We start from the raw sequence: 12,473 nt of genomic DNA on the forward strand, positions 1-12,473 counted from the left end.
GCTGGTCCCACGTTGGATGGGCCTTCTTTAGGAAAGGCCAGGCCTGCAGTTCGACTGCTCCCGGCCCCCAGGAATGATGACATCGGACCTCGGAAGATATCTCTATTTAGGAGCTTTCAGTGTGCAGGGGAACTGGGCCAACTATTTCTTCATAGCTGAGTTCACTTTTAAACCACCCTATCCTATTTATGCTTAATTCAACACACACTTATTGAGCATCTAGGTACCCAGTTCTATATTACATCTTAAGGATATAAAGTAAGAGGATTCTTTTACTGAGGCAATCTAGAAACCAGTACAAAGGTCTCAGTTTCTTATGTAACTATGTTGTACATGCAAAAAGGATCCGAATACCAGGTGCTGTGGAGAAGGAAGCTGATGATTCTATAGCTGTGGAGGCAGTTAGGGAAGATCCTAAAAGGAGGTCATGCCATCCATGGATTTGAATAAGAGGCAAATGCTTCCCATTCATCTTCTAGATTAAACATACATTATCTCCACATTCACTGGAAACCCCACTATGATGGCACTACAAGTGTATTTTTAAAGATGAAATCGGTAAGGATCAAGATAAAGGCAAAGGAAATAACCCTAAATGCATTGTTATTGGAAAAGTACCTGGGTATTTGATAGTAGACTCAACAGAGCGGGGACACCTAAGCTGGTAAGCTGAGCGTGAAAGTCTGAGCGATTCTGGTGGTGGGGAGGGGTGGTGGTGGCGGTGAATCTGAAAGCAAAAGAAATGGCTGAGTGTTGGCTGAAAAGCTGTGAGATCTGTCCATGGACAGCTTATTTTTGTGTCACTTACTCACTGCCATCAAATTGATTTTAACTCATAGTGACCATACAGGACAGGGTAAAACTGCCCTGGGTTTCTGAGACGTAACTTATTAAGGAGTAGAAAGCGTCATCTTTCTCCCATGGAGCAGCTCATGGTTTTGAACTGTTAACTGTGTGTGACCCATTATGCCACCAGAAGAACTCCTAATCTTCAATAAAGGTCCAGAACCCATTAAATGCAGCAGACATAATCTCATTAATAAATGGTTCTGGCAAAACTGGATGTGCTGGTTAGATTCTATGTCAACTTGGCTGGGTCAGAATTCTCATTGGTTTGATAGTTACAGCCTAGTATATACCGTGATGTGACCTAAACCAGTGTAATCGACTCCATGATAGGTTCTGCTGAGAGCAGCCAAGCAGATTGGGCGGGGAGTGCAATCAAAGGTAAGTCTGTTGGGGATGTGACCTAAAAGTAGATGCCGTGGAGGGGTGATTCATTTCTTGCAGGCTTAGATCCTACATCTAGCTGATTGACCTTCAGTTCTTGGAATTTGAACCAATGGCCCACCATATTGCATGCTGATGCTGGAACTATTGGAGCCTAACATCTGACCTGCAATCTTGGGTTTATCAACAGCCTGCGGTCTTCCTACTTTCTATTCCTGTTTCCTGGTTCATCAGCTCCAGGCACTATGGGAGTCAAGATAAGTTTCCAATTTAACATCTGACCCACAGACTTGAACAAACTGGAATTGGCCATTCGCAACTGTGTGAGCCACTTCCTTGATTTACATTTCTTTCTTTATAAATATAAATGTAAACATAAGTGTAAATGTCCACATGTATACATACATTTATACCTACACCCACACCTGCATGTACACATATACATTCGTATACATATACAGCTTTATTTCTCTAGAGAACCCAGCCTAGCATACTGGATATCCATTTTCAAAAGAGAAACATCGCATAAATACATAATTAAGCCTAACTAAAATATACAAATAGCAGAAGACAAACTAGAAAAGTGATACATCTTAAAAATTTATGTATATCAAAAGATTTCAAAAAGAGCCAACAGACTGGCAAAAATTTATTTTTAGCAATGACATATCCAATAAAAATCTGATTTCTAAAATATATAGAAAGGTTAACATTTCAAGAACAAAAACAACCAAACAAATAATCCAATTTAAAAATGAGTATAAGACAGGAACAGACATGTCAACAATGAAGAGATTTAAGCAGCTAATAAATCCCAGAAGAGATGATGGTTGTGATTAGCCATTAAAGAGATGCTGGCGCTGATGAAAACAGCAAGAGAAAACAACAAATATGAGTGAGGTGGGGAGACTGGGACTCCCGTACACTGCTGGGGGGACGGCCCAATGCTATACCCATTATGGGAATCAGTCGGCACTTCCTCAGAAAGCTGTTAAGTGCCTTAATTTGTTCAGATTCATACAGATCCAATGTGCAACAGAATAAGACATGGTCCAGTCCAGCACTCTCCTCACAATCATGATTCTATTTGAGCCACTGTCGCAGCTCCCGTGTCAATCCCCCGACCCATCCCTTTACACAGTATCCTTATCCAGGGTCATGTTAATGTTCATAGATGTGAGAGTTGGTCCACGTTTGAGGAACATTCTGGCTGTACTTTTCCTAACACACAGTTGTTTATTCTTATGGCAAAAACAAAACTCATTGCCATCAGGTGAATGCTGAGTCTTGTGGCTGTCCGTGGTATATACAATATTTCTTACCAAGCCATAATTCAAACGCATGAATTCTTTTCTGGTTTTCATTATTAATGCCCAACTTTCACATTTGTATGAGGTGATTGAAAAGACCATGACTTGAGTCAGGTGCACCGACTTGAATCAGGGGCGTCCTTGTCTCTAAAGCAATATATTTGCTCTTTAGCATTCTAAAGATCACGTGCAAAAAATAAGTGCTTGACACAATGGATGTATGGATTGTTATAAGAGCTGTAAGAGCCCCCAATAAAAATGATTTTTTAAAAAAATAGAGATCCTGCACAGCAACTTTGCCCAATGCAGTAAGTCCTTAGATTTCTTAACTGCTGCTTCCATGGGTATTGATTGTGGACCCAAGTAAATTGACAACTCCATTCTTTTCTCTGTTTAGAATGATATTGCTTATTGGTCAAGTTGTCAGGAAGTTTTTCTTTTCATTGAGTTGTAATATATACAGAAGTCTGCAGTTTTTGATTTCCATCAGTAAGCCCCTCAAGCCCTCCTTACTTTCAACAAGTAAGATTGTTTCATTTGCATATCTCAGGTTATTAATAGGACATTCTCCAATCTTGATGCTGCATTCTTCTTCATACAACCCAGCTCCTCGAATATTTGCTCGGCATACAGATTAAGGTAGTATGATGAGAGAATACAACCTTGATACACACCTGCCTTGACTTGAAAACATTCAATATCCCCTTGTTTGGTTCGAAAGACTGTTTCTTGATCTGTGTAGGGTTCTGCATGAGCAATGAAGTGTTCTTAAATTCTCACTCTTTGAAATATTACCACACAGCCTTTGTGCAGTCAATCAAGCACAACTGTCATTGTTCTGGTACTCTTTGCTTTCAGCCAAGACCCATGTGCCATCAGCAATGACCTTCCTTATTGCATATCCTCTTTGGAATTCAGCTTGGATTTCTGGCACCTTACTGCTGATGTAGTGGTACAATCATTTAAAAATTAGCTTCAACAAAATTTTACTTGCAAAATTCCACTTGTGGTATTAATGATATTTTTCAGCATATTTTTCACATTGTTGAGTCATGTACTTTTTTTAGGATAGGCACAAATAGGGATCTCTTCCAAGTGGTTGGGCAAGTAACTGACTTCCACATTTCTTGGCACAGACTAGTGAATTCTTCCAGTGTTGTATCAGGCTGTTGAAACATTTCAGTGCGTGTGCCAACAGTTCCCGAGTCTTGTCTTTTTGTTTGCTTTTTTTGATCAATGTCTTTAGTGCAGCATGGACTTCCTCCTTCAGTACTATTCGTTCTTGATCATATTCTACTGCTGGGAATGGTTGAGTGTTAACCAGATTCTTTTTGTCTCAGTGACTCTATGTATCCCTGCCGTCTTCTTTTGCTGCTTTCTGCATCATTCCATGTTTTGCCTATAGGATAATATTTCAACTCAAGGCTTGAATTTTTTCCCATCAATTATTTCACCTTGAGGTATACTGAGAATGCTTTTCACTTGATTTTCTATTTTCAGGCCATTACACATTTCATTATAATGCTTTGCGTTATATTCTTGAACTCTTCTTTGAAATGTTCTGGTCAGATCCTTATTTGATCACTTTTACCAATCCCTTCAAGTGCAAGTTCAGAGTGTTCTGTGATATCCATTCTGCTCCGTTCTTCATTTCCTGCCTTTTGCTTCCCTCATGTGCAGTGTTCTTGAGGCCATTCCACACCTCTTCTGACTGAAGTAATCAGGGCTCAATGCATCATGCCTAGTCTTGAGATCATCTCTAAATTTAGGTGATCATATTTCAGTGCTTGGGAACTTGATTAAATTTTCTTCAGCTTCAACCTGAATTTGTATACGAGTAATTGGTGGCCTATTCCACAGCCAGCCCCTGGCTTTATTTGGGCTGATAATGTTAAACTTCTCCATTGTCTCTTTCCACAGAGGTAGTTGGTTTCATTCCTGTATATTCTGTCTGGAAAGCTCCGCAGATACAGTCACCATTTCATAATGATGAAAAAGTATTTTCAATGAAAAAGTTGTTGGGCTTACAAAATTCTGTCATTTGATCTTCAGCTTTGTTTCTATCACCTAGACCATATTATCCAAACACCGATCCTTCCTCTTTGCTTCCAATCATGTTAGAGTGGGTTTTGTAGAAAAGCCAAACCAGTGACTCATTGCCATAGAGTCAATGCTGACACATAGCGACCCCTTGAGGGTATATATGTATATATATAATCATGCAATTGTATTAGCAGGTAAATCCTGCTAGTACAGAGTGGTTCAAGCCCATGGGTCAGTTGTTAAGCTGGAAGCTGCTCCTGATTCAAGTAGCTACAGGGTTGACAAACCAGGAAGCAGAATGCGGAACCAGGAAGATCATAAGTTGCTGGATGTAAAAGCAGGTTAAGTCAAGGGCAGCAGGTGAAGCTTGGGGCTGCAGAGTCTGATTAATCTAAGGTGGGTATTTCAGATGGCAAGCACCTGGTGACTACCAGGGTTCCAAGCAATATGACTGGCTGTTGGTTCCAATCCAAAGAACCAGACATCAGTGAGCCAGTTGCAGGTCCTAGACCCAACATGAAGTAACCGAATTTCTCCACAGCTTCAACATATGCAGGGAGTATGTGCTGTGCAATGAATAAGAGACTTGCACTCCCACAACTACTTGGCTGCTCATAGCAGACGCCATCATGGAATTGATTACATCGTGTTAGGGTACATTATAGTGGCTTATTGCCAAACTACTGAGAATCCTGGCCCCACCAAGTTGATACAAAACCTAACTATCAAATTTCAAGTTCCAGTCATTAGTAATTATCATTGCATCTTGAATGCATGCTTAATTTCAAACTGCAGAAGTTGGTAGAATCCTTCTTAATAGTTGGTGAGTAAATTTGAATAATAGTTGCACTAACTGCTATAGTAGCCATATGGATATGATACTATTACTGACAGTGTTTTACTTCAAGAGATATCTTTAATATGTACTTTATGATGATGAATGTGATGAAATTCATCTTCAATTTGGCATTCCAGGAATAGTAAACAATATAATTGCCTGATTTAAGATGGCTAACACTAGTGCCTAGAATATCAATCTTAATTCATTCCACTTCATTTTTGGCAATTCCTAATTTTCCTGGATTCATACTTTGTACATTCCAAGTTCTGATTATTAATTGATGTTTGCAGCATTGTCTTCTCATTTTGTGTCATACTTCACAGGGAAAGTAAGGTCCTATAAGTTTTTCTCCGTTATATGTACCATATGATACAATAATCACATATATATAATTAGTAGTTATATATATCCTAGAAAAGAAAAGACACAAATATGCAAACACACATTCATGTTCATAGAGCATTCTGCACAATAGCAAAATGATGTAAACATCCTAAGTGACCACCAACAGATGAATGCACAATGTGTGGTTCATACACAAAACAGAATACTATACAATGCTAAAAGTAATAATGAATCCATGAAACATCTCACAAAAGAGATGAATCTTATAACATGGATGAGTCTGGAGGACATTATATTGAGAGAAATGTCATTGTCAAGAGACAAATATTGAATGAAACCATTATTACAACAAGTCAATAAAACACTTATGTATGGAAGGAAGTATTTTTTGATGACTATAAGGGCTGAAGGAGTGTGATGGGGAATGACCACTAACTAGATAGTAGAGATGTGTTAACTTTGGTAAAGAGAAAGACAAGGTGCAATATGGGAGAACTCAGGAAAACATAAGTCAAAGGGAGACACTGACAGGCATGGAAGAGTAAAAGGCAATGATGGTGAATACTACTATAGTACAGCAATGGCAAACACAGACAATGATCTGTGATTGAACACGCAAGTAGTTCAATAAGTTGATCGGGGGTTGGAAAGTGTATGGGGGTGCAACCACACGCATATGTAGGGTTGGAAGCGGTTCCCATAGCGATATGCTGTAACTCTGCTCAGATTCCATGGATATCATAATAAAGTACCCAAGGGGCATAGTCTTAACCATAACCAAACAGCCCCTTAGATTGAGACCCTGAACTTGAGGACAAGGGACCATCATCTTGGGGGATAGCTAGGTCAATGGGCATGACCTAGTCTAGAAAAGCAATGTTCTACATCCTACACTGGTGAGTAGTGACAGAGGCCAAAAACTTGCAAATGAGCATCAAAGTTATAACTATTGGTCTCTATCTGGAGCAGCAACAAGTAAAGGCCATTAAAAGCTCAAAGAAACAATTAGTCCAAAAAGCTAATGTATCACACCCTCCACTAACCTGAGACCAGAAAAACTGGATAGTACCCAGCAACTACCACTGATTTCTTTGACCATGATGACAATAGGGGGTACAGAGTGGGCCAAAACAGTAGGACAACATTCAGATTCATGGAAAAGAATAGACGTACTGGTTGGATAGAGACTGGTGGAACCTGCAAGAAAGGGTGGCTCTTAGTACCCTTCTAATTTAGCACTGAAGCCACTCTGTTCAGAGATCACCTTTCAGTCACATAAAACAGAGGCCTATAAAGTGCACAATAATACCCAGAAGGAAAGTACTCTTCAGAACAATTGATTATGACTATACAAGATCAAAGGTCCTTATTTGGCCAAAAGACAGATTAAGAAGGCCAGAAGAGGAAGGAAAACTGGACAAACTGAAATGGGGAACCCACGGTTGAAATGGGGAAAGTATTGACACAGCATACAGATTGCAATCAATGTCACAGAAAAATCTGTATAAATTGCTGAGTGGGAAACCAGTTGTGCTCATAAACTTTCACCTAAACACAGTAAGATATTTGAAAAGAAAAGCATCAGTAGAACTTTAGCTAGCTTCTTCCTACCACCCTCTTCTCCCTGACACGTCTAGGTAGCTACCCTCACCCTCCAATCGAGTACGTATGATTGAACACATAAGTAGTTGACCCTCCAGAAGGCTGCAGCTCTATCCTCTGAAGAGGGTGAATGGAAGGCAGCCTGGACTCAGGGCAGCAGGTCCATTGAGGGTAGAAGTGCAGTCCTGAAGATAGGGGGATTTCATGAAAATCTACTTCCAAAGTTGTAAGTGCTTTCTATACTCTGTAACCTGAACATTTATGTCAGACTTGTCTCCTAAAAAGAAGGACAGGAAAATTCCTTTCTGAGAAAAGACTTAAAGGGTGTCTCCAACGTGAACCTCTCTGACCTCCTGAACAGACCCACCAATAGCTTGGAGATTTTTAGTGCCCTGCTTTGTTATTTCCAGACCTTTGAGAAAAGCTTCTCATATTGGAGTCCCACCCTCCCCCCGCCAAAAAAAATGAAAACAAAAAATTTAGAGGAAAACCAAGACAATTTATGGGGTAAAAAATACTGTTGGAAATAATCTGTGTATGTATTTTCAATGTCCTTAGAAAAGTAATTTTACTGGTGAAACAAGAATGAGCTGTTCTAGTAGATCAAAAGAATCAAAAGAAAAAGATGTCCTGGAAATATGAAAGCATGAAAACTCAATAGACATTTGAGGGAGAAATTGAAGAGGCCTCCTAGGGTGTGGAACAAAACACAAAGAGATGGAAAATATGAGAGAGGAAATGTATGAAATTAAAAAAGGAGACCAAGAATACGAAAGAATTTCAACAAGAGAGAATGGCAAAAACAGAAGCGATCAAATAAATAATACACGGTAATTTCCAGAAAGGAAGGACATATATTTCCAGATGACAAGGCCATCCTGTGCAGCCAGCACGACAGAGCGTAGACTCACATCAAAACACATGCGTGTGGGCTCTGAGAACACCAGCATTAGAGATACGGTTCATGCATGAAAGATCAAGCATTAAGCATCCTCCGGCTTGCTTAGTATTCTCTACATTTACATTGACTCCGTGACGATAGCACAAGAAATTAGAAGACATGGAGGAATTCCTTCAACAGGCTAAAGAAGAATAATCTCCAACCTAGAATTTGGTACCTGACCAAGCTGTTAATCAAAAGTAGGAGTAGAAAAAAAAAACATTTTCAGGCATGCAAGTTTTCGAAAATTACCACCAGTATAAGATGTGAAGGGCGTGTGTGTGTGTGTGTGTGTGTGTGCAGAAAGAGAGAGACAGAGACACACACAGAGAAGTTGAAATTAAAGATAAGAGAGCAGGAGAGAAAAGTGCTGGAGGATGAGGAAGCAAGGACTCAGGATAACAGCTGCTCCAGGGCCGGCGCAGGCCTAGAGAGGCAACACTGACACCTTGAGAGGGGTGGAATATTTGATGAGTATCAATGCACTGTGAGGAAATTTTTCCATACATGGAAAGGCTTCTAGTAGAATTTGCAGTAGGTGCATAAAACAACTACACAAATAAAGAAAGAAGACAATTATTAACTCAAAGGACAATTATAAGTTGTATATGAAAGAAAGTGCAATCGTGCTTGAGTGCACCGAGTCACCTAACACCAGATGATGACATGACTCTACTGGGAGGCTGGCGAGAGGAAACTGGGAGAGGTGAGTGAAAGCCCAAACCCTAAACCTGTTGCCAGTGAGTCGGTTTCAGTGCATCCTGACCCTACGGCCTCCAAGGCTGTTGATAAGTGACTTCCTGGGAGGGTTTGATTTGCCAACCTTCTCCTTAGCAGCTGAGTGTCGCCAAGGCTCCTTGGAGGCGTCTACTCGTGGTGCTAAAGAGAACCGAATCTTCATCTCCCACAGTTAGAATTAAATAGATGATTTCTAAAACCGAAAAAGCAAGAGGATCATAGTAGAAGTGAGTTATATGTAAATGTGGAGATTAGTGCTCAAAAGAACAATTGAAGAGCTGAAAGCAGTTACCTCTGAGAAGTAGGCATGAAAGAAGGCCAAAGAACCTCTGTTTTTCATAATAAAGACTGTAGTTATATGACTTTTAAGAAAACGGAGCCAACAGTTCAGGGGTACATGGGCGACGGGAAGTGGGAGAAAGGAAGGTGGATGTCAACCAACCCAGAAACTAGGAAACAAGTGAACTAAAACTGATGGAGAGAGCGGCATAGGCTGCCCAGCGGGGCTTGATCAAGGGCAATGTAACCTCGAGGAATTGCGGAAACCTGAATGAGGGCAGAACACAGTAGTGGGATAACAGGAAAGTAAAGGAAATAGAGGAAAGAACTAGGAGGCAAAGGACATTTATAGAGGTCTAAATACATATGTACATATGTAAATATATTCATATATAACAATAGGGAAATAGATCAATAGGGAAATAGATCTATATACTTATATTTATATGTTAAGTATTAAGGTAGCAGGTGGACATTGGGCCTCTCAACTCAAATATTCCCTCAACTCAACAACACTTTGTTCTAATAATCCGGCATTCTGTGATGCTCAGCTTCCCGACACGATTGTCGAAGACAAAATGGGTACATAAGCAAATGTGGTGAAGAAAGCTGATAGTGCCAGGCTATCAAAAGATAAAGCATCTGTGGTCTTAATGGCTTGAAGATAAACAAGCAGCCACCTAACTGAGAAGCAAAAAGTCCACATAGAAGAAGCACACACATATGTGATCATGATGTTTCGATGGGATCAGGTATCAGACAGACATCAAAGACCCAGAACAAAAAAAAAACATACCAATGTGAACAAGGGGGAGGGCAGAGTGGAGGCCCAAAGCCCCTCTGTAGACAATTGGGCATCCCCTTACAGAAGGGTCACAAGGAAGAGACGAGTCAGTCAGGGCCCACTGGAACACCGATGAAACAAACAACTTTCCTCTAGACCTTTAATGCTCCCCCCACCCACCACTATCATCACCCCAATTCTACCTTACAGATCTGACTAGACCAGAACACGTACCCTGCTACAGATAAAAGCCTGCAACACCGGGAATTCAGGACAGATAAACCCCTCAGGACCAATAATCATAATAGAGATACCAGCAGGGGAAGGCGAAGGGGGGAGGGGGAAGGGAAATTGATCACAATTATCAACATATAACTCCCCCAGGGGCATGAACAACAAAAATGTGGGTGAAAGGAGACAGTGGATGAGGTTAGATATGAAAAAAATGATAATCGATCATTTATCAAGGGTTCATGAGGGAGGGATGCTGGGGAAGGGAGGGAAAGAACATGCATAATTCAGATTGAAGTCATTTTTAATACGTAAGATTTATCCTGATAGAGAGGATAGAGAAACAGTCTTAAAGACAGAGAAAATGTGGGTACAAATGCACGTATGGAGGAGGATCTGCTGCAGTGTGTACCGAGAATTGCCCGGAAGCACTGGCCTGCCGCAGGCTGCATGGTGGGCAATTTAAAACCACCAGCAGCATTGCAGGAGAAAGACGGCTTTCTACTCCCATAAACACGTCCAATCTGGCAAACCCACAGGGGCGCGCTATGAGTCACCATTGACTCCATGGCAGCATAATGCAGAAATCAGATCATGAAGGCCCTGTGTGCTCTACACCCAGGCACCCAGGTACATCCCTTCCCAGAATGTTGTGAGAAATCTCAAATGAGGCCTTCAAACTGTGGGTAGTGAGATAGGGGTCAAGGTCCTAAAACCAAACCAACTCATTGCCATGGAGTCCATTCCTACTCACAGCAGCCCCATAGGACAGGGTAGATCTGCCCTCTGGGTTCCACAGAACCTGAGTTCCCTTAAAAGGGCAGCTAATTGGTCTGGTTTCCAGGAAATTGCAGTCGGGTTAAATTCTAGAGTGTGTTTTCAAATGAATGGTTTCATGGAGGGTAAAAAGCAACCCAGGCTCATGACGTCACACCAGCCTAATCTCTCCTCCTTATCCAGCAGGGTCACTGCGTGGAGAGCTGACACATTGGATTTTTTTAATCTCAATTAAATAATGGCCTGTCTCACTGTGGAGAAGATGAAGGCATGAGGTGGAAGTATGGTAGGGTGACCATGTAACTGAGCAACTACAAGAAAGGCCATGCCAGTTGTTCAGGACTAACCCCTAAACATTTTACTGAAATCAATATTGTAAATCAGGAATCAGATAACGGCATTTGTTTCAAGTTTCTGTGGGTCAGACCCTGCGAGGACCGACATAGTCGGGAAGGAGAGGCACGTTCTTAAAGGAGCTTGAAATGTGAGAACCATAGGCTAAATCTAACAACCTAACCCTAGTATTGACAAGGGCAAATTCCTCCGTATGAGCTTTATGGCCCCACCATTACCTGTCCAACTTTACTGGGTGCATAGGCTCCTGAGACTCTGAACAGAGAGAATCCGTTTTTGAGATCTCGTGCCTCTTTACAGACAGATCTTGCTTCGGTTTGATAGGCCCCCCCTCTCCGTGCCCCGCCCCATGCTTAAACACACACTCAAATTCCACATGCAGCTCTCCTTTGGGAAATGTCCCATTATTTCCTCCCAGTCTAGTGGGACATACACTCTCTCTTTCAAAATATGCACATTCAGTTCATGTCTATTGCGGTAGCAATAAGCTTTGTGGTCCTTCTTGGGCACGCTTGTGTTGGTCCTAACGCATAGCGACCCAGGTACCACAGAGCTTAACACCGCCCAGTGCTGCACCATCCTCTCAGCGGTTCCTGTGTTGGCGCCGATGGTTGCTGCCACCATGCCATCTGTCAAGGGTCTTCCTCTTTTTCGTTACCCCTGATTTTACCAAGTGTGATGTCCTGTTCTAGGGGCCGGTCTCTCCTGATATGTCTGAAGTTTGTGAGACCAAGTCTTTCCGTCCTCACTTCCAAGGAGCACTTGGGCTGTACTCCTTCCGAGACAGATGGGTTTGTTCTTTTGGCTGCCCAGGGTATTTTCAACCTGCGTCACCAGCCCAATTCAAATGCGTTGATTCTTTTTCTATTCAATGGCCAACGTTCACATGCATATGAGGTGATTGAAAATACCGTGGCTTGCATCACTCATTCCTTAGGCCTCACAGTAGCCTCCTTGCTTTTGAACATTTCAGAAGGTTGCTATGCAGCAGATTTCCCA

This window comes from Tenrec ecaudatus, chromosome 1 (genome assembly GCF_050624435.1).
Source record: "Tenrec ecaudatus isolate mTenEca1 chromosome 1, mTenEca1.hap1, whole genome shotgun sequence".
Taxonomy (NCBI): Eukaryota; Metazoa; Chordata; class Mammalia; order Afrosoricida; family Tenrecidae; genus Tenrec; species Tenrec ecaudatus.